The sequence below is a fragment of the Zalophus californianus genome, chromosome 12 (genome assembly GCF_009762305.2).
Source record: "Zalophus californianus isolate mZalCal1 chromosome 12, mZalCal1.pri.v2, whole genome shotgun sequence".
Taxonomy (NCBI): domain Eukaryota; kingdom Metazoa; phylum Chordata; class Mammalia; order Carnivora; family Otariidae; genus Zalophus; species Zalophus californianus.
Window position 1 is genome coordinate 24,812,438 of NC_045606.1, and position 23,984 is coordinate 24,836,421.

The 23,984-nt window shown below is 36.3% G+C and overlaps 1 pseudogene; it reads right to left on the bottom strand.

The window, feature by feature from the left end:
* Positions 1-1,044: 1,044 nt before the first annotated feature.
* Positions 1,045-22,528, bottom strand: LOC118356125 (annotated as a pseudogene).
* Positions 22,529-23,984: the final 1,456 nt, after the last annotated feature.

A 23,984-nucleotide genomic window follows, 5' to 3' on the forward strand; every position in this document is an offset into this window, starting at 1 on the left:
GTTAATCACTTCCTTTTCCGGCTGGCACTGTCCACGCACCTGCAGCTTGTTGTCCACGTTATCCTAGACCACGTTCTCCGTGTGCCTGTGGGCTCAGGCACCAGCTGTTTTGCTTCGTGGGCTAGCATCTGCTGGAGGCACTGGCTGAAAGGGCATCGATACGGCTGAGGCCCCCTCGTGCCTCAGGGAAGGAGATGGCTGCACGCTCTGTGTCACAACAAACTGCATCTCCACAGAGTAGGTGATGCGGGTGACTTTCCTTAAGTCGTCTTGCGTGTTAAAGTGACATAGTTGAAGGAGTTGGTCCCAGACGGGCGCCACCCAGGGCCATGCACGTTCAGTCAAACAGCTGCTCCTGGTGAGGGGATGCAGGTCTCCCTCAGCATCAGAGCAAAGCCCAGGATGCGTTTGAGGCACAGACCTTCATCACTACCTCGGTGTGTTCCAGCCACCAGCCACCCAGATCTTTCTAGAGCAAGACCTCCCCCCTTGAAACGTAGCCACCTTCTGCTCTTCCTTTGAGAGGCCCGGGTTCCCTGGCTCGGTCCTGGCACCGACGACTGCACGTGGTACTCGAAAATAAACGTGCGCACGTACACGCAGCCTTCCCACGCAGCGCTACGGCCCTGGAGGGGTCAGCGCCCCTGAATGAGCGCTGACAGACTCTGAGGGTGAAAGCTGCCAGCCTGGGTCCGCTTCAGCCTTTTCAGGTGCTGCTGCTAGGAAATCCTCTGACTTTTCCCGCAGCGTGGGGAAGTCGATAAAGACAGGGGACTCAGCGTGGCCTCAACAGGGCGGCCAACCAACATGTCAGCTTGGTTGGTGTACGACAGGATGGTGGTGCCCATTCCATCCATTTCTACCAGAAGCCGGTTGAGAGTCCGCTTCTCCTCATGGTTCTAGAAGCTGGACATGTTGGTGGGGCACTTACTGTCCAGAACGTGGATCTTGTCAGTGAACAGGATGCCAGAGTCCCCGAGGGAGTTTCCTTGAAGGGGCTCCACGGGACCGGCGTTGTCGAGGCCTGGGTTTGACCGCGGGCTGCTACCGCCGGGGCCCGCCGCGTCTTCCCGCAGGCGAGGCGGAGAGGTGGCGACCGGCAGCCCGCCTTTCTGAACTTTGGCGCCCAACTACAGGGAGCGCGGACGGGAGCGTCATCAGATAGTCCACAGCCTCTGACTTCTAGCTTGGCTTCATGCATTCCTGCTGTGTCTTTGGAGCTGACTCCTTGCCACATCTCGCTGCCCACAGTCGTGAAAGAAGACCTTTAGAGGCGATTAAAAGCACCGACTTCCCCCTTCCCTTCCCTTCATGCCAGTCAGATGGCAGATTACACAGCCAAGCCCACTGCTGTCATCCTGGAAACGGGGAGCGTATTTCCAAAGAAGTCCAGAGGCTTTCAGAAACTGGGATCCTGGCCTTGCCTTCCTTCCGCATTCAGTTTATCTTCAGCCCCTGTCTGGAAGCTTCTCTTCAGATTTGTTGGTGTCTGCAGCCGGCACTCAGTGCATCCGGGCTAGCCGAGGCGGCTGGAACACCACGGTGGGCGCCGGGGTGCGGGTAGACTTCCACCACCCGCACGCGCTGCACCCGCTCTTGGCGGACTCCTCGAGGACCCAGGCGGCCCGGGAAATGTCCCCGCCGGTGCTTAACGGGTTCAGCAGGCGCACCACGATGGCAACCAGGAACAAGGTAGGCAGCCGCTGGCGGTCCTCATGGCCTTTCCTTTCTTTGTGCCTCGTCTCTTTGTTGTCCTCAGGAGTCCTCCCCTTGAAGTTATCATTGCTCGCAGGCCTCTGCTTGGTCTTTGAGGTGTTCAGTTACTAACTACCACCTAATAGTTTCCAGAACCTGGCTGGGATTCTGGACTAGGTGCTCTATCGACAACCATTCGCCGACCCCTTCTTTGGAGGGGTCGGGGTTAGCAGGCTCACTTGCACACCTTGTGGGGCCGGCCTCCAGCCTAGGGGTGGGGGGACCCACCGAGGTCTCTGGATGAAGTACAGGCTCCTCCTCTCAGCCAGAGCCTGGGCCCTGCAACCATAGGGGACCTGGGCCCTAGCTTAGGGCCTTTTTAATTTATTTTTATTACTAATTTATTTTTTAAAATTTAGATTTGACCACTTTATTTACTTTTGAAGGGGAAGATATTTTTGCTCTTCCATAATTTCCATCAAAATTTAGATTTGACCACTTTATTTACTTTTGAAGGGGAAGATATTTTTGCTCTTCCATAATTTCCATCAGCCTTTTCCCCTAAAGTACCCCCCAAAAAACATAAAATAGTGGTATTCTTGCTATTCTAATGAATCCTCAAGGCTAACTCCCTTTCCAACCAAATAGCTGTCCCTGAGTTTGTTTCTCAGAGAAAATTTGGAGCCACTGTGTAAATATTATCAGTCTTCAAATTGTATATACATATGTATTTAGAGTATACTAATAACAACTGGCATTTCATTGAGTCATACTGCTTTTGTATTTTTTAAAGATTATTTCTTGGTTTCCTGTTTTGTTTTAATGAAATACAAGTACAGTAAAAATGACTTGATAAACCTGGGGAAATGATTTAAATTAATAAAAGCCTGTAAAATGTTTACTATGAGATGTAAACACCAGATGCTCAGCCTTCCTCTTTCTACATAAAATGTTCATTAATAGCAGTAACTACTTTTGCATCTATCCCCAAGGTTTATGAATAACAAGCAGTGACCTCATTTTGTTTAGCATGTAATGTTTGGCTCTTTGGGAATTTGACTCACATTGTATAAGTTTTAGGATTTTACAGAAGATTTACATTGAATGAATACTCAAGGTCTAGGTAAATCAGTATCTAGGTTGAGTTGTTACCTAAATATTATTTAACAAAATTACATTTGTATCACATGGGAATATTTTGAAGGGTCGTTTGATATAGAAGGCAGCTACTGTAGTACTACTCCAGTTTTATTCAAAGAAGAATCAAGTCATATAAGGAGGGAAGATTTTCAATATTCATATAACCATTACCACTAACTAGTGATAACAATGAACCTTCTTTCCTAGGCAGGGTTATTGATTTGGGGAAGACAGTTATTTTGTTGTTGTATAAGAAAATTGAACTCTCAGGGCTGTATGTGTGTGTTGACCACATTTATAAATTCCATGTAAAGGACTGGACCATTGCATTTTATTCATAGGTAAAAAGAGAAGGTGAATTTTTCTACAGAGTATGTATGTTTTATCCCAAATTATATTTTCAAAATACCTACAGATTTTTAAAATGCTAACTATAGTCAGGTCATTATGTAATCACTAACAATTTTAGTTTTTTAAAATATGATTATCTCTTTGAGGGTTACAATATTAACATTTTTCATTTTAGCTGTCACATATGGGGAAATTTCTGAACAGGACATGTTTTTCTCTTGGAATACTCTAGGAATGAGCTACTGGTTCCTTTTCCTAGGTGTTCTTTTGTAAACACTGATTAGAATCCCCAGAAAGACAAGTATGGGAAGTTTCTACTATGATATATTTACTTACTGAAAAAAAGAAGGATGATTATCCTAGTTATGTTCAAATATAAATTATCATTGATGAGAAAGCGTTTTGTAATTCCAAATTATTTGAAAAAAATGTTTAGATAAATTTATAAAAATTTTTGAAAACACAGTCCCCAGAATAACATGCATGAAATCTTCAGTAAATCAACTAATTATTATATCATAAACACATTAACAATCTGTACCCAATAACTACCTCTGTGTTGAATATTGTATATAATAAAAAACAGGAATACTGTGGAACACTGATTTTTAATTTCCCCGGAATCTAAGGATAAATATTGTTATTATTTCTTTGTGATATTATCTTTAATAGGTTAGAGTTCGAAAACGTTCATCTCTGGCTGCAGGCATCAAATAAAATTGTATATAAATAGTAAGATTAAGTACATATAGTATACAGTTTTCCTACTTTTAAGATATTCTTAAATTTCTAAATTGTCAATTCTGCTTAGTTGTAGTTTATTTTTTAAACAGATATTTTAGGTGTAATATTTGTCATCTCATGGTTTTATTTATTTTTAAATTAAATTTAATTTTTTATGGCAAAGGGCTGGGTACACCCATTGCATTATATCTTTCCTTTTCTTTTTTTTAATTTTTAAAATTTGAGTGTATTTGACACACATGTTCTATTAGTTTCAGGTGTACAACATAGTGATTCAGCTTCTCTATACCTATACTATTATGCTCACCATAAGTATAGCTATAATCTGTACAATGCTATTACGTACAATGCAATTACAATATCCTTGACTATATTCCCTGTGTTGTGCCTTTTACCCTAATGATTTATTCATTCCATAACTGGGAGGCTGTGTCTCTCACTCCCCTTCACCCATTTTGCCCATTCCCCTCACCTTCCTACCCTCTGGCAACATCAGTTCTCGTATTTACAGGTCTGATTCTGCTTTTTTGTTTCTTTGTTTATTCATTTGTTTTGTTTTTTAGACTCCATATATGAGTGAAATCACATGGTATTTGTCTTTCTCAGTCTGACTTATTTCATTTAATATACTCTAGGGCCATCCATGGTGTCACAAATGATGCAATCTCATCCTTTTATGGCTGCATAATATTCCTCTGTGTGTGTGAGTGTGTGTGTATGTGTGTGTGTGTAGCACATCTTTCTTAATCAGTTATTTATTAATGGACACTTAGGTTGCTTCCATATCTTATTGTAAGTAAGGCTGCAATAAACATAGTGATAGCATATATCTTTTTGAATTAGTGTTTTTGTTTTCTTTAGGCAGATATTCAGTAGTGGAATTATTAGGTCATATGGTATTTCTATTTTTAATTTTTTGAGGAACCTCCATACTGTTTTCTATAGTGGCTGTATCATTTACCTTCCTACTAACATTGTATGAGGGTTCCTTTTCTCCACCACCTTGCCAATCCTTGCCAACACCTTTTTTTTTTTTTATTTTAGCCGTTCTGACAGATGTAAGCTCATAGCTCACTGTGGTTTTGATTTGCATTTGCCTGATGATTAGTGATGTTGAGCATCTTTTCATATGTCTGTTGACCATCTGTATGTCTTCTTTGAAAAAATGTCTACTCAGGTCCTCTGCCCATTTTTTAATTGGATTTTTTTTTCTGGAGTTATGTGAGTTCTTTATATATTTGGGGTACTAACCCCTTATTGGATATAACATTTGCAAATATCCTTTAAAACATAATATATTCTGCAATATATATTCATGCTTAGAACAAGGCAAAGTGTAGTTTTATTCCAAATTTGCAAGACACCTGAAAATTTACCTCTGAATGCAAAGCTAACCTTGCTATGAACTGATTCAAATTCAAGACCTCTGTTTTCTGTCAAATTCTTAAGTACTGCCTGCATTATTAGCTTTTTTGTTTGTGTGTTTTTATTTTTTATTTTTTTCTGGGTCTATTGTATAAATGACAAAAACTGTAAATATGTAAGGTGTACAATATGATGTTTTAATATACATATACTTTGTGAAATGATTACCATAATCAAGCTAATTAACATATCTATCACCTCACGTACTTGTCATTTAAACTCAGAATAATGCCTTAAAAGACATACTAGTGATAGCACAATATAGAGTGGTAGAATGGCAAGAAGAACAAAGAGGAAGAGAAGAGAACAGGGAGGAGAAACTTAAATGTGCTTCTTTTTTCTTTTTTCTCAGAGCTGGGTTTAGATGATTTAACATACATGTATATTCCAAAATGATTACCATAATAAGGTTAGTTAACACATTCCTCACCTCATGGTTAACTTTTTTTTTTTTTTTGTAATGAGAATTTTGAAGAACTAGTAGTCTCTTAATAACTTTCAAATGTATAATCCAGTATTGTTGATTACAGTCACCAAGTTGTACATTAGATCCCCAGAATTTATTCATCTTATAATTGGAAATTTGTACCCTGTGTTCACCTTCATCCATTCCCCTCACTGCCACCCTTGGCAACCACCAATCTCTGTTTTTATGAGTTCAGGTTTTTTAGATTCCACATATAAGTGAGGCCATAAAGTATTTGTCATTCTGTGACTTATTTCAGTTAGTATAATGCCCTCAAGTTTCATCCTTGTTGTTGTCAATGGCAACACTTCCTTTTATCTCATGGCTGAATAATATTCCTTTGTATATATGTATATACCGCGTTTTCTTTATCCATTTATCTGTCAATGGACATTTAAGGTGGTTTCAATGTCTTGACTATTGTAAATAATGCTGTAATTAACATGGGAGTATACATATCTCTTTGAGATGGTGATTTCATTTTCTTTGGATATTTACCCAGAAAGTGGAATTGCTGGATCATAGTTCTACTTTTAATTTTTGGAGGAACTGCATATTGTTTTCCATAGTGACTGCAGCAATTTATAGTCCCACCAACAATACATAAAGATTTCCTTTCTCTACACTTGAGATACAGACTTCTGACCTTAAATTTCTAGTATCTTGTTGTAGCTCCACTTATTTGTGTATAATGGTTTTATACCCCTCCTTAATATCCTATTTTTGGCCTCTTTAAATTTAATTTTTCCAAATTTATATTTCTTTTATAATCTTTTTATTTATTGCTATTTATTTCCCTCATGTCATAGTTCAGGTTTTTATGTCTCTCATTTGGAATTAATGCAGTTTTTCTCCCAGATTATTAAGCATATGTTTTGTGGTTTCAGTGTTTTTTTTTTCAACACAAATGTTAGAGTAGATATAAAAATCTATGTGTTCAATTTGCTCTTATTTTAGTCTCAAGGGACTTGGGGGAAGTTTTTTTTTAATTAAAAAAAGCCATAATTTTTATAATCAAATGTGACATTTTTAATTGATGAAAAGTCTAAAATGAGCAATTGTTGAAGTGAGTTCACCCCGTGCCTGTTTTACTAAAAGAAATGTATTATTAACTTTTAAAATTTGCTTATGTAGGAACAAGCTTAAGCAGAAATAGGACTACCATAAATTAACAATATCAGTGTATATCATGAATATCTGACTAGTTTCTAACATATATTTTCTGGATTAATTTTAGGACAACCTGAGATTGTTTAAAAAATTTTTTATATGTAATAAAAAGCAGATCAAACAACTTTTCTTATTTTTCTTGTAAATTATAACTTGATTTCTTTTCCATGTGAATATAGTAGTATCTTTTTTTAAATCTTTTTTTTTAAAGATTTTATTTATTTGACAGAGAGAGACACAGCGAGAGAGGGAATACAAACAGGGGGAGTGGGAGAGGGAGAAGCAGGCTTCCCGTGGAGCAGGGAGCCTGATGCGGGGCTCGACCCCAGGACCCCGGGATCATGACCTGAGCTGAAGGCAGACGCTTAACGACTGAGCCACCCAGGTGCCCCTGAATATAGTAGTATCTTAATTCATTCCTTCAATTTCTGATTTCCTCTCCATGTCAATGAGAAAGAACCATGCTCCAGTAAGTCAGTAATACACCCAAGTTTAGCAGAGGCATATATCTCTAGCAACTATGTGTGACATATGCCAAATAATTAGGCAAGTGTGGCTACTGGGCCTTACAGTATAGATCTGGGAAGTTCATTTCTTTTGGATGATAAAAGAGTCAAACTGAAAAGAGGGGATGTGGAAGAAGATGAGGATGAATTTAGAACATCACTATGTGACAGCATGGATTGAGCATCTACTCTGTGTAAAGGAATCCATAGATGTTGTGAAGGAGGAGACACCCACACAATAAGACATTGCTTTTCCCATCCTGAGAGTGATCTAGAGCTACCTTAGAATGAGGAGCAACAGTGAAAGGGAAAGACCATCAACAACATAAATTACACTTTTCTTAAGTGCCCGATGTTTTTCAGATGCAATTTTAATTATTAGAGCAAGGGTCTTTTAAGTTTTGTAAGGAAAACAGAAATCTAACTTTTGACTGTCTCATTGTAGCATGCTTTGCACCATTCTGTATTTCCAGACCCCTGTGATTTCAGAGACCTTAGAAGCAAATGTCGCAGTTATTTTGTTCTCATTCACGTAAACTATGTTAACCACACAGCAATGCATATTTATACAGTCTGTTTCCTGCCACACAAGTCTGCTCTGTTCTCTTTCCTCTACCCCCACTGCTGACATACAGATGCACATGGGCACACACAGGCGCATACACTAAAGAAAGATTTATGTTTCTGTTTGATGACTAGCTATTAAATAGAGTTTTTGGCTATGTGAAGATCACTAAAACATACACCAGTAGACACATTTATATAAAGAGAAGCAACATCAAGTATAGGAAGTTAATGCTAGAAACCAGCTATCAAATAGGATTAGCTTAGCTTCACTGGAGATTTTTCCTTCAGATATTAAACTTTCTTTCCTCCTGTGAAGATTATTATTCTGTATCCAAAACATCCAGAGCTAACTGAACAAAATGACCTTCTTGTCTAGACATTGCCTAATAGACCATGGGGAAGGGGGAGGGAGGACGGGGAAGGTTTGCAGCAGAAGAAATATCTGGACAATCAGTTAAATGTGTCTGCATGATGAAATATTTTCAGAATAAAAGTATTGATTGGACTCCACATGTACTTTCTGTGGAGGAGGATTGACTGACAGAATATATTCAAAATAGAGCACATGGGACTTTAAAAACTTTGTTTATGAAAATAACATTTCTAATTTTAGAGACTTGAGTAATTTAGGCATAATTAAAAAAGCAGTAGGCATGTAAGATAGTGGATTTCCAGAAAACAAAAAAAGAAAGTGATACTTTATTTTGCTATTATATATCCAACCTAAGTAGAATAAAATAGAATTTGCAAAGGATTCAGAGATTCACCAAAACTAACTCCATTTTCTTATAACTGTTGTTCCAAAAATCTTAATGTGATTAAAAAGATTTTGAGAATGCAGGATTTGTGTGTATCTCATTGGATTTTAAATTCCCTTGAAAAACCCCTTTGTTCTCCACTCCTAAAGTGCCCCAGCCCTTTTCAACCATAACATAAACTACAACTACTTTCATATTCTATGCATTTTCCAATGCTTTTTTGTCATTTATATGAGAGAAAAATATAGAATAGTGCATGGATAGACACAGCTTCACACCTCTGAATTCAACACAGAATTGTATACTAGATGAAGAGGAGGAATTTTGTTGTGGAAAACTGTGGTAAAAAGTCAGGTATAGTAGAGTGAAAAACAGAGAACTAATGTTCAAAATATATAGTAAAGTGCAGATATAACCTAAAAGGAGAGGGAAAGACGACTGGGACAAATGTGTGGGGATAGGAGAATTTGGAGAGTGGATGAAGAATTAATTGGGAGGTGATGGCAGTTGTTTCCCTCTTTCCCAGTGTGTGTGTGTGTGTGTGTGTGTGTGTGTGTGTGTGTGTGTGTGTGTCTGTGCACATGCATGTAAGAGAGAAAATAGACTTTTAAGAAATTGTGCTATGCTAAGTATTATCCCTATTTGGCATTTTCAAGAAAATTCATAAAGGTAATATGACTTTATGTTGGCTACATCTGTAAATACTATATTTGGATCTTCTAAAAGATATTTTTAAAAGATAAAATCATCATTCTCATACAAATATTAAATGAACATGCATGTGCCAAAAATTTTACTTAACTTATTAATTGGTAAGGGATACATTAAGACGACATGACTATTTTAAAGGAGACTTCAAAGTACCCCACTTACGTAGGTAAATCAGGAATGCCAAAATGAATTTCTAAGTAGATGCAACATTGGCTTTTTTTCATAAAAAGGAAGGGAAATCAATTGTCCCTTAACTAGAAAGAATTAATTAGCATGTGGAAGATAATAATGTGCAATGATATGAAATAATGGAGACAACCTAGAGTGGTTAAGTTAGTCAGGACATCCACTAATCATTTTTGCCTGTTTCTAAGTCTTTCATGATTTTTCCTGGCTATACATACCAGGTTCATATTGGTTTTAAAATTAGAGTGTAGAAACCATGTTTTGAAGATGCCATATACTTACATATTGAGGAGAAAATAAGAGCAAAGCCAAAATGTTATTGATTCAACTCCCTTCTTAAATTTTACAATGGTTGTGTAGTATAATAACTCCTCAGATTCTGTGAGTTATCTAACTTTCCATCTAAATAAATGCTTTGATTATTATACTGAAAACTCATATTGGTAAATCTTCCACTGCCCATTCTTACCACATCAACATTCTCTTCATCTTCCCAAAGGTTAAGTGAAATGTCATGCTGGTGATCTGTCATCTGTTGTTCTTGTCCCATTAGAATGGAGATAGAAGTGAGAAAAACAAAATACTGATAAAGTAAAAAGAGAGAACATCAATTATAGGGATTTAGAGTTAATTTGTTTAAAGTGAAGTTCTCAATCCCATGTCCTCAGTGACAATGTATTAGAAAAAACACATTAATTTGCCTATTGATAGGGTATTGAGTGTTAAATGCAAAATAAAAATATGAGTAATCTTAGCACTTGGATGACCATCAGGTTAAAATTACACAGTTGCTTTTCTTCTTTTGTAAGAGGCCCTTTTATAAAGTGGAACTAATCATTAATTTGAAAGTTACATGTGATCGTTAAAAGTGTTTTATGAATTCACAAGTATAATACCATAAATATATATTTCTGGTGCTAAGCTAGTATCTACTGATTATCAATTTTGATGTAAGGGACTTACGATTTAAAATAATACAACATTTTGTTGAAGGTAAAGGGTGACTATACCTAAGAAAATTAAAAGACAAAATATTTTAACATTGTTTGATTCAAGACTGAGCATTATCTTTTAACATAAAAACCAGTATAAACACATACCACACCACATCATGAGAATGGGTTACCAAACTGTTTCTGGTTTGCTTCATCTCTATTAATAACACTTTCAGTTCAAGTATGATATATATCCCTGTTAAAGTGATGTAAACGTAGGAAGTTTAGTCTGAGAGTTATTTGTGTAATTTTTCTTGTTTTTATTTTGGTGGTACCTAGAAAATGAGATTAGTCACTTCAAAATAGTTTTGTGTCATTTCCTATGTGATTTACTGCATGTAGATATTAAGCTTTAGCTCAGGGTTTGTACCAAATAAATCACTGAGAGTCAATAGGAACACATTTCCAGAAAATGATTTAGTACATTTAACAAAAACAAAAAAATAATTTGAAGTGTTAATTTTCATTAGGTTTCTGATTAAGACTTAAATTATTTAACATTCTTACTTCAAATTAGCCATGGAGAACATAAATTTTATGACTTCTTAAGAACAAATTACTATGATTTTCCCAGCAAACACCACGCATAGTAAGATTATATGGGAAACAAATTTAGTAGTCTGTTAACATCAATATACAATACTGAGGGTTTTTATACTTAGTCCTACAATGAAGGGTAAAAAAGCAATAAAATGATACTGGTAATAAAATAGCTGCTGCTAAACAGATTTAGGCTCAAAGAAACATGCAAGCTTATTAATCATTATTAAAGTTATTACTAGACCTACAGTGTGGTTAAGTTTGTAGTTTAAAACCTTTGCTTTTATTTTATTTTTTTTTATTATTATGTTATGTTAATCACCATACATTACATCATTAGTTTTTGATGTAGTGTTCCATGATTCATTGTTTACGTATAACACCCAGTGCTCCATGCAGTACGTGCCCTCTTTAATACCCTTCACCAGACTAACCCATCCCCCACCGCCCTCCCCTCTAGAACCCTCAGTTTGTTTTTCAGAGTCCATTGTCTTTCATGGTTCATCTCCCCCTCCTATTTCCCCCCCTTCATTCTTCTCCTCCTGCTATCTTCTTTTTTTTTTTTTTAACATATAACGTATTATTTGTTTCAGAGGTACAAATCTGTGATTCAACAGTCTTGCACAATTCACAGTGCTCACCATGGCACATACACTCCCCAATGTCAATCACCCAGCCACCCCATCTTTCCCACACCCACCACTCCAGAAACCCTCATTTTGTTTCCTGAGATTAAGAATTCCTCATACCAGTGAGGTCATATGATACATGTCTTTCTCTGATTGACTTATTTCGCTCAGCATAACACCCTCCAGTTCCATCCACCTTGTTGCAAATGCCAAGATTCCATTCCTTTTGATGGCTGCATAATATTCCATTGTGTGTGTGTGTGCGTGTGTGCGTGTGTGCACACACACACGCACACACGCACACACGCACACACACACACACACACACACACACACATATATATATATATATATATATATATATATATATATATATATATACCACATCTTGTTTATCCATTCGTCTGTCGACGAACATCTTGGCTCTTTCACAGTTTGGCTACTGTGGACATTGCTGCTATAAACATTGGGGTGCATGTACCCCTTCAGATCCCTACATTTGTATCTTTGAGGTAAATACCCAGTAGTGCAATTGCTGGATCATAGGGTAGCTCTTTTTTCAACTGTTTGAGGAACCTCCATACTGTTTTCCAGAGTGCCTGCACCAGCTTGCATTCCCACCAACAGTGTAGGAGGGTTCCCCTTTCTCCGCATCTCTGCCAACGTCTGTCATTTCCTGACTTATTAATTTTAGCCATTCTGACTGGTGTGAGGTGGTATCTCATTGAGGTTTTGATTTGGATTTCCCTGATGCCGAGCGATGTTGAGCACTTTTTCATGTGTCTGTTGGCCATTTGGATGTCTTCTTTGGAAAAATGTCTGTTCATATCTTCTGCCCATTTCTTGATTGAATTATTTGTTCTTTGGATGTTGAGTTTGATAAGTTCTTTATAGATTTTGGATACTAGCCCTTTATCTGATATGTCATTTGCAAATATTTTCTCCCATTCTGTCGGTTGTCTTTTAGTTTTATGGACTGTTTCTTTTGCTGTGCAAAAGCTTTTTATCTTGATGAAATCCCAATAGTTCATTTTTGCCCTTGTTTCCCTTGCCTTTGGCGATGTTTCTAGGAAGCAGTTGCTGCAGCTGAGGTCGAAGAGGTTGCTGCCTGTGTTCTCCTATAGGATTTTGATGGACTTCTGTCTCACTTTTAGGTCTTTCAACCGTTTGGAGTCTATTTTTTTGTGTGGTGTAAGGAAATGGTCCAGTTTCATTCTTCGGCATGTAGCTGTCCAATTTTCCCAACACCATTTGTTGAAGAGACTGTCTTTTTTCCATTGGATATTCTTTCCTGCTTTGTCAAAGATGAGTTGACCATAGAGTTGAGGGTCCATTTCTGGGCTCTCTATTCTGTTCCATTGATCTATGTGTCTGTTTTTGTGCCAGTACCATACTGTCTTGATGATGACAGCTTTGTAATAGAGCTGGAAGTCTGGCATTGTGATGCCGCCAGCTTTGCTTCTCTTTTTCAATATTCCTCTGGCTATTCTGGGTCTCTTCTGGTTCCATACAAATTTTAGGATTTTTGTTCCATTTCTTTGAAAAAAGTGGATGGTATTTTGATGGGGATTGCATTGAATGTGTAGATTGCTCTAGGTAGCATGACATCTTCACAATATTTGTTCTTCCAATCCATGAGCATGGAAAGTTTTTCCATTTCTTTGTGTCTTCCTCAATTTCTTTCATGAATAATTTACAGTTTTCTGAGTACAGATCCTTTGCCTCTTTGGTTAGGTTTATTCCTAGGTATCTTATGGTTTTGGGTGCGATTGTAAATGGGATTGACTCCTTAATTTCTCTTTCTTCTGTCTTGGCGGTGGTGTATAGGAATGCCACTGATTTCTGTACATTGATTTTATGTCATGCCACTTTACTGAATTCCTGTAGGAGTTCTTGGAGTTTTGGGGTGGAGTCTTTTGGGTTTTCCACATAAAGTATTATATCATCTGCAAAGAGTGAGAGTTTGATTTCTTCTTTGCCAGTTTGGATGCCTTTGATTTCTTTTTGTTGTCTGATTGCTGTGGCTAGGACTTCTAATACTATGTTGAATAGCAGTGGTGAGAGTGGACATCCCTGCCGCGTTCCTGACCTTAGGGGGAAAGCTTTCAGTTTTTCCCCATTAAGAATGATACTCGCTGTGGGTTTTTCATAGATGGCATTTACGATATTAAGGTATGTACCTCTATCCCTATACTCTGAAGAGTTTTGATCAAGAAAGGATGCTGTACTTTGTCAAATGCTTTTTCTGCATCTATTGAGAGGATCATATGATTCTTGTTCTTTCTTTTGTTAATGTATTGTATCACGTTGATTGATTTGCGGATGTTGAACCAGCCTTGCAGCCCAGGGATAAATCCCACTTGGTCGTGGTGAATAATCCTTTTAATGTACTGTTGGATCCTATTGGCTAGGATTTTGGTGAGAATTTTTGCATCCATGTTCATCAAGGGTATTGGTCTGTAATTCTCCTTTTTGATGGGGTCTTTGTGTGGTTTTGGGATCAAGGTAATGGTGGCCTCATAAAACGAGTTTGGAAGTTTTCCTTCCATTTCTATTTTTTGGAACAGTTTCAGAGGAATAGGTATTAATTCTTCTTGAAATGTTTGGTAGAATTCCCCTGGGAAGCCATCTGCCCCGGGCTTTTGTTTTTTGGGAAATTTTTGATGACTGCTTCAATTTCCTTAGTGGTTATAGGTCTGTTCAGGTTTTCTATGTCTTCCTGGTTCAGTTTTGGTAGTTGATACATCTCTAGGAAAGCATCCATTTCTTCCAGATTATCTAATTTGCAGGCATATAGTTGCTCATAACATATTCTTATAATTGTTTGTGTTTCTTTGGTGTTGGTTGTGATCTCTCCTCTTTCATTCATGATTTTGTTGATTTGGGTCATTTCTCTTTTCTTTTGGATAAGTCTGGCCAGGGGTTTATCAATCTGTTCATTCTTTCAAAGAACCAGCTCCTAGTTTCGTTGATCTGTTCTACTGTTCTTTTGGTTTCTAGTTCATTGTTTTCTGCTCTGAAATTTATTATTTCTCTTCTCCTGCTGGGTTTAGGCCTCATTTGCTGTTCTTTCTCCAGCTCCTTTAGGTGTAGGGTTAGGTTGTGTACTTGAGACCTTTCTTGTTTCTTGAGAAAGCCTTGTATTGCTATATACTTTCCTCTTAGGGCTGCCTTTGCTGCATCCCAAAGATTTTGAACAGTTGTGTTTTCATTTTCATTGGTTTCCATGAATTTTTTTAATTCTTCTTTAATTTCCTGGTTGACCCATTCATTCTTTAGTAGGATGCTCTTTAGCCTCCATGTATTTGAGTTCTTTTTGACTTTCCTCTTGGGATTAAGTTCTAGTTTCAAAGCATTGTGGTCTGAAAATATGCAGGGAATAATCCCAATCTTTTGGTACTGGTTGAGACCTGATTTGTGACTTAGGATGTGATCTATTCTGGAGAATGTTCCATGGGCACTAGAGAAGTTGTGTATTCCATTGCTTTGGGATGGAAATTTCTGAATATATCGGTGAAGTCCATTTGGTTCAGTGTGTCATTTAAAGTCTTTATTTCCTTGTTGATGTTTTGCTTAGATGATCTGTCCATTTCAGTGAGGGGGGTGTTAAAATCCCCCACTATTATTTTGTTGTCGATGTGTTTCTTTGCTTTTGTTATTAATTGCCTTATATAATTGGCTGCTCCCATGTTAGGGGCATAGATATTTACAATTGTTAGTTCTTCTTGTTGGATAGATCCTTTAAGTAGGATATAGTATCCTTCCTCATCTATTATTCCAGTATTTGGTTTAAAATCTAATTTGTCTGATATAAGGATTGCCACCCCAGCTTTCTTTTGGTGTCCATTATAATGGTAAATGGTTTTCCACCCCTTCACTTTCAATCTGGGGGTGTCTTTGGGTCTAAAATGAGTCTCTTGCAGACAGTATATCGATGGTAAACCCTGTGCTTTTAAACTAGATACCAGTTAAAATTACAGCTGCAATAATGTGGTACTTCTGAAAAAACTCTCTCCTTGACCAAACTTTAATCAGACTCCTCTGAGTCTTTTTTTTTTCATTATTATTATGTTTTGTTATCACCATAGATTATATCATTGGTTTTTGATGAAGTGTTCCATGATTCATTATTTGCGTATAACACCCAGTGCCCATGCAGTCCTCTGAGTCCTTTTTAAGGCTAGGCCTCATCCTTGGGCCTTGCTGTCAATCCTTACTAGCCCAGTTGCTGTGAGAAGTATGTTAAGTCAGCTTAGAGAATACCCTACCCTCAATATCTGATCACCCTGGTCTGCCTACACCATGAATTCTGTTAAGGAGGTTTAGCAAAATCTCCCCTTCCCTTGATGTCATCTCATAATTTCCATCCACTGATACCTGCACCAGATCTGTTCATTAGCTATTAATCTCCATTTGTCCTTATTATATTTAGAGTTGAGCTAGAACTATCTCCTCTGTTGAGAAAATCTTGACACCTATAGCAATGGTCTTAAGTAAAGTCTTCCTTACTCTTTAGCAAGTGTCAGACTAATTTTTTCTTTAACAGTTCAAGTGATGTATTTAAGCCAGTGTAAAAAACAAGAAAATGCATTAGATGCTAAAAATTTTTGAAAATATACAATTAATTATTCAGCTTCCAATTTTCTCATGTATAATTTCAAATTTTATTAATATTGTTTAATATTCAAAAATTTTATGAGAACAAAATAAATATACATATCTTAATGTTTAATTTTTATATAAATGCATGACTTTAAAAATTTAAAGACAATTTATTTTCATTCTTGTTTCATAAGATAACCTGTATCAGTATTTGGTGGAGGCTTTTTAAAATATTTTTTTCTTGGAATATTTGTTTTAAAGCATTAATTGAAATCTTCAAAATATCATTGTTTTCTCTCCATAACTGAGTTACAAATGTGTTCACATTTTCTATAGCATTTACTATACACACACACACACACACACACACACACACATACATATATGTATATATATATGGCTAGTACAGCATTTACTATATATATAGTATATATATATACATATATATATACTATATATATGGACAGTAATTCTGTTGATAAAACTAAACAAGCACAAGGTGATGCTGTAAAGAATATAGTAGAAAATAGAATGTGTGGATAATATTCTATACAGAATATAGAATCTAAGCAATGCACGAAATCATTAACTATGAAGATTCCTGGGAGGTTACTTGTGTGTTTGGTGGTGGTGGTGATAAGGAGAGGATTGGGTAACATTCATATTTTATTTTGTTTACCTAATTTGATTTTTATTTTTTCAGTCACTTTTAAGTAAGAAAATAAAATACAAAGGTTAGTACTTCGTATGTGCTTTATCAATAATTGCTGCAGTAATGATAGGGTTTACTCCAGATACCTATTACCTGACCCATTATATCATATCTCTGGAAAAGGCTCTTCTGTTGAGTGATAATAGGGTTGGACAAAATTAATTGGTTTTCTTCCACTCATCTGAAGCATAAATGAAGATACTGTGCTATTTCCTTCCCAGCACCACCTTTGAACCAGTCTCCAGCGTCCAGTCTCCCTTTCGTTTTCATTCAAATGTAATACATTTTGGGTCTACAATCTTGAAGTCATCACTGTGTTATCATTGTACCCTACACAATTTATTTTTATCTCCGTTGATAACTTATGTCGATTGTTTATATATATATTTTTAAACCAACTTTAGCTGAGCTCACTTTCATAATTTCCAATTTGATGTTGTCTATTAATATAACTCTTCAAGTTTACTTCATTTTACCCTTTTCAATAACCCTGACTTTACTTATCTTCATTCTAGATTGACCACCCAGTAATACAACCAAACTCTGGGCCTCATCAGCACAGCCACATCCAGCAACTCAAACTTTGTACTTGGCTTGTATAATCAAAACTTCCTGTCTTGTTTTTGCTCCCATTTCCCCACACCCACTAAATCTGTTCTGTAACTTGATTGAGGGCTAATTTTTCAGTTTCTCTCTTTCTTTAACTCTCTCTCCTTTCTTTTAAATTGTATGTGACTTTCTTTGCATCTTTCCTCAGGAAACTTTATCATATTTCTGGATTCTCTAGTACTGATTTAGTTATTTCTCCTGACTGGATTCATGGTAGTTCTTGTGGGTGAACCATCTAGAGTTCCCTTGTTGATGTCTGCATTCTAAGTTTTTTTTCTCTAGCTTTCCACTAGATATATGACCCCAAATATCTACTGGATAATTTTGTTCTTTGTTTAAGTTAGTTTTCTTTTTATAAAATTTATCTTTGCCTCTATGAATTCTGATAAATGCAACTGATAAAACCCAAGGGCCCAATAAACAGCTTAGCTTGGCTTGAACACAGGGCATATATGTACCAATAGGGAAGATAAAACTTGAAAAGAGGTTTGGGAGTTCTCTAAACTAATCTTTTATTTATGTCAGTGATTCTTAAATTGGACTTCAAAGTTACTCAAAGAATCTGTGGATAGAAATGTATTTAATAGAATTGATTTTCTTGGGAGACAACCAAAGATAACATTCAGTGAATAAATACAGCTCAAAGTCCAGAATCTCAAGTTGATAAGCAGCAGTCACTTCTTTGGGAGTCTGTGTGGCTCCTTTTGGACTTGAAACCTAAGAATTAAGAGGACAGGTTATCTGTCCCATACACACCCAATATGCTATAGTAGAACAGGGGCAGAAAAACACTCACACAAAAATAGTCCCACTTGAGGATGGAAGTCAAAAAAACAGTCAGTAGGTCATAGATATTCTGAGATTACTATGAAGGCCTCTTACCATTGAGGTCAAGAGGTTCCTTAAATAGGATATGATTCTCCTGGCAGAGCTTTTGTTCATCTTGTTTATTTTCCGCTATCCTCTTGATCATTTCTAAACTTTCTTAGCTCAATTCCTGCTCAGTGATGCTTGGGGACCCAGAGGTCACTTTGATTCTTAGAGTCACATACTTTTCCAATTCAGGCTCATGGCTTTTTTGGCAGTTAATATCCCTTTCACTTTCTTTGCATCTGGTCTATTTTGTGTCAGAACCATCTATATGCTAATTAAAATTGAAGATTCCTATACTCTACTCAATCATAATCCAAGAGGTAAGGTAGAAGTCAGGGTCTGAGAATATGCATTTTAACAAACTTGTTAAATAATTTTGGTTCTCCGTAAAATTTGGGAGCTACTGGATTACACTTAAGGTAGTTCTTTGAGTTGGGGACCTATTTGAGTTGTTCATAGGTAAAAAGGGGTTAGGAGTCTGAACTAGAGTAGTGATAGAGCAGCTTGACAAAAATAGATTCTAGAAATATTTTAGAAGTAGGATCCACAAAAATTGGACACATTATGTAGGAGATGTCAAAAAATAATCAGGATAAACTTCCAAGTTTTATATGTAATAGAGTGTACAGATAGATGTCATCATTAAGGCAAAGATACAAAAGAAAGTTTCTTGTTCATTTGGAGGTATTTGTGGAACATGGGTGGGGAGGGAGTGTTAACTGATGGTCATCAAAATGAGAAGGTAAAAGAAAAAAAGTGGAATTTATAGTCTTTGAGAAGAGAGTATTTTAAACTGTTCTGTTCTGGTACTATACATCTGAGATCTGATTAGCCTGCTACATTTTCCTGATGTCCTATGTGAAACACGAACTCATTGTAGTCTTTTTATGCGCTGGAAAGTGATTAATGGTTCTTTTCTTTTAAATTATGAGATATCCTTGAAAGTGAGATGTTCTATGATATATCTGTAAGAGAAAAAAAGGACTTCTGCTCGACAAATTAGTTTTGAGCCTTAAATTATTCAATTCTATTCCATTAACAACAACCCAAAATGTACGGACACTCAGAGGCTGTGTAATTCTGCCTCCTTCTACCTTGTCTGAAACCTTGAAAGCATTACCTCCTTTTAGCACTTGGTGTTAACATACATAGATTAAAACTGGGAATTTGTTCAAGACAAAAATTATCTAGCCTTGGAATTGATGTACATCTCTCAAACCCCCGCATTCCTGGTTAGACAAAAGGACAGATAAAATGTGTGGCTGCAAAAGCATATGTAAAGTATCTGCTACTGGTGCCTTTGCTCACTTTTTTTACTCTGAAAAATCAAGAATTTTGATTATATCTAGCTATGATCTACCAAAAGTGTAGATTCACTCTATTGTGTTCTGAGTGAAAACTTTTGGAATTTTTCCACTTAATAAAGATAAAAGAGAAGAGGGGATTCCATAAATGTGCCCATGCCATAGGAAGATAAAGCAAAAGTGTCCCTGGAGGCTCCCAAATGACTCTGACAATTATAGCAAAGTACTCTGGGGACATATCAATATGTCAGTGTGTTTCCCAGGAGCACTAGATCAGCTTTCTTTCCCCAAGTGGGATCCTTTTGCCTGGCCAAAGTACTGTGACCTTTACATTACTCCACTGTTTGTTGTCCTTTCTGCCACCATTCCACCTACCCTGACAACCCCCAAATTTTATAAGACACCTGTACTGTCATTCTAGAAAAGAGCTTAAAAAAATCAATGAAAAATATATTTCAGCTAATTTTTGTCAGCTGAAATTATTTACATTTAGATACATTTACACAGGTATTCTAACTTGTTTTCTTATGTCCATTTCTATTATACATTAGGCAATTATGAGTTTTTCATTCTCCACAGTTTTTTTGTATGTTACATAGAAAAGAATATATATATGTGTACATATGTATATATATGTCTCTATATAAATCACATCTATAGAGTTTATTTCTTAGTGCAAAACAAGCCATACCTAGTTTGTTGTTGTTGTTTTTTATGTTTGTGTGACAGTAGAATGAAAGAGAGGCAAGTGTTTATTTACTTTTTTAAAACCCGAAGATCCACTTAAATCTGTCCTTTATCTTAGCGGCCCTGAAACCTGATCTTGTAGTTGAGATTTGTGAGACATCTCTCAGTTTCAGGCTCTGACATCCCCCACAGGGAGGGGAGAGAATATCCTGTTTTTACAACTCATTAAGAACAAATAGCTTGAACCTATATTGAATGATCTGTAATCAGTAGAACACTGATGTGATTAAAAATGATAAATCAGTGGAAAAATTCTTCCAGAGGAGCAGTAGTAATTGTCTTGTTGGGAATTATTTGATATGAATAATCTCAATTCACCAATATTATAGATATTTTCCTTGAACCTAGGCCTCATTAATCTCCTGGAAATAAAATGATACATTTTGAGACAGAAAAGTCTTCTTTGTTGGTATAATACATACATATTTTCTGTATCCCAATAAAGTGCAGAACATTTTAAAACTCTTTGGAACAATATGGGGTACCTGGGTGGCTCAGTCGGTTAAGTGTCTGCCTTTGGCTTTAGGACATGATCCCAGAGTTCCGGGATCTGCCCTCCCCCTGCTCATCTTTCTCTCTCTCACTCTCTCTCTCTCTCTCAAATAAATAAATAAAATCTTAAAAAAAAAAACCTGTTTAGAATGATAGAAGTGGCTGGAAACATTTTATTAAAATAAAATAGTGAAGAAAATCCAGAGACAGAGTTCACTGATGCAGAAGTTTGGATCATTGTCAGAAACTTTTACAGATATTTGTTCTGCCTTGCAGATTCCCAAATTTCTAGTATTTTAATAATGATAATAATAATAGTAATAATAATATGATTGACATACTATAGGAATAAATTAGCAGTTACTTATTATTGGCTTGTTTTTTTTCCAAGAAAATATAGGTTGTTTAGATAGTAATTTTAGGAGATATATTAGACCATGTACTTTTCTTGTCATTTTCTATGACTACTTACATTTCCTAGAGACCTTCTAAATAAGTAAGATGGCATATAGGAGCAAATTTAATAGTCTACAAACTTCAGAGGGGTTTAAGGAGAACCTGATCTTTTTATTTGATCATTTGGAATTATGAAAAATAATTTCTTCTGTGAACTACCCTTCGTTCCATTTTTTTGTTTACAATCACACATATAATTAACTTTAAATAATTTATATTTAAGGGTTTTTTTTGCATTTAGCTAAGTCATATATTCACATCACATGTGTATATGAATTTGAGTTTTATAAAATATTTTTTAAAAAGCAAGAGTTTAGGGATGTCTGGGTGGCTCAGTCCGTTAAGGCTCGGATCCTGATCCTGAGGTCCTGGGATCGAGCCCTGCAGTGGGCCCCCTGCTCAGCGGGGAGCCTGCTTCTCTCTCCCCCTGTGCTACTCCCCCTGCTTGTGCGCCCTCTCTCTCTCTGTTAAATAAATAAATAAAATCTTTAAAAATAAATAATAAGTGAGTTTCAAATAATTTCCTTAAAAAACTAATTTTTGTTTTCTTTATTTTCCATGAGACCAAAATGATAATTTAGGGATATTATGCTTTGGCTGATATTAATAATCATTTGAATAAACTTCTGACAAAAGAGGCAAGGACGGTGCTTTTCTAGCCATATTCTTTAACAATGAACAAAGAAAGTAGAGGTTTTTTTTTTTCCACATATTTTAGGCGAATGGTTTTCCAAAATTAATTTTATTTTCTTTCTCTCACATGACTGCTACTGCGCAAGGGAAGATGCATTGAGCACTGACACCACTTGTTGCGCTGAGGACTGTTCAGCCTAGCAGTGTACATCCTCATCCTTGCTTGGCTACATATTTCTTCATGTGTGCATTTTCTTCTTCCTTATCTCATTTTTTAAAAGTAAATATATTGAGCACCTACTATATGCCAGGCACTGTGCCAGATATTCCAAATATATTTTCTCATGTAATTCTCACAGCAACACTCTTGGTGAGAATTTGGTGCTATTCTCACACCACAGATGAGGAATTAGTAAGTGTATGATACAAGATCCAAATTTTCTCAGTTTTTGAAAGTGAGGAACAAACAGGGTCTTACAGGCTTTAAACATAATTATTTGGCAATGAATGATAATGAATAGATTGATTGATTTAATCTTTATTTTATTATTATAACTACTCTCTCATAACATATTCCCCAATATTATTGGCTTCATTTTTACAAATACCATATATAAATAATCTAACTGACTTTTATACTCAGCACTTGTTTCATGAGTTCTCAGTCATATCATAGCAATGCTTTTCTCCAAACTTTAGACATGTGTGGTGGCAGTGTTGGTTGTCAATAACTGAGGGATTCTTCCAGCATTTAGCAGGCAAGGGTCATGAGCAGTAAATATCTCACGATACAGAGAGGCTTCGTACAACAAAGGACTATCCTATCCACAATGCCATCAATAGTACTTTGGAGTAACACTGAAAACCAGCTCAAAACCAGAAAGACCAGCATAAAACTTGAATATTTGTGCTGATGCCATCCACCACCATTGTGACCTTGCTCAATGAGAATTATTTCATGCAATATCTTTAAATTTGTGGTCTGATAAATTCATTAGTGGGTCATGAAATCAGTGTAATCTTTGTGACTGAGATTTGTTTGCATAAACATGAGAATAGATAATATCAGATTGTACTGCATATATTTAGAATATTATGTAAATCTTTTGTTTCAGTTGCATATCTTGGTATAAATGTCTATGCATACTGGATTGCCATGAAAAGTTATTGCTTGCTGAGAGTAGGCATTACAATAAAACAAACAGAAAAAACTTTAAAAATCACTTTATATAGTTGGCTTTTTTAATTCCCTGGATACAACCTTACTTGGGGACATTAGACAAATCACTCCCAGCTCAGTAAATCAGGTACCAATTATCTATGCAAAATATAAATTTAGGACAAAACATCAACTTCATGTTATTGAGAACTAATTTTAGTGAGGAGATAAGGCTACATCTACAATTAAAGAACAATGAAAGAAAAATATATATTTCAGGTCTAGGAATTCTGAAAAAAGAACAATCAATATGGACTTGAATAGTCCGGTTTTGAGGTAGATGTCAGATGAATTATATTTTAAAGAAAGTGTGGTATTTGAATGAGCAAGAGGAGTAGGATGAAGGGGAATTTCTCCTTTGAAACCAAGTGGAAGATTGTGAGCGTACAGTTTATTATTTGAAAGTAAGCTGAAAAGTTATCTTGCCTATCTTGTTTTTAAAAACCAATTCTCT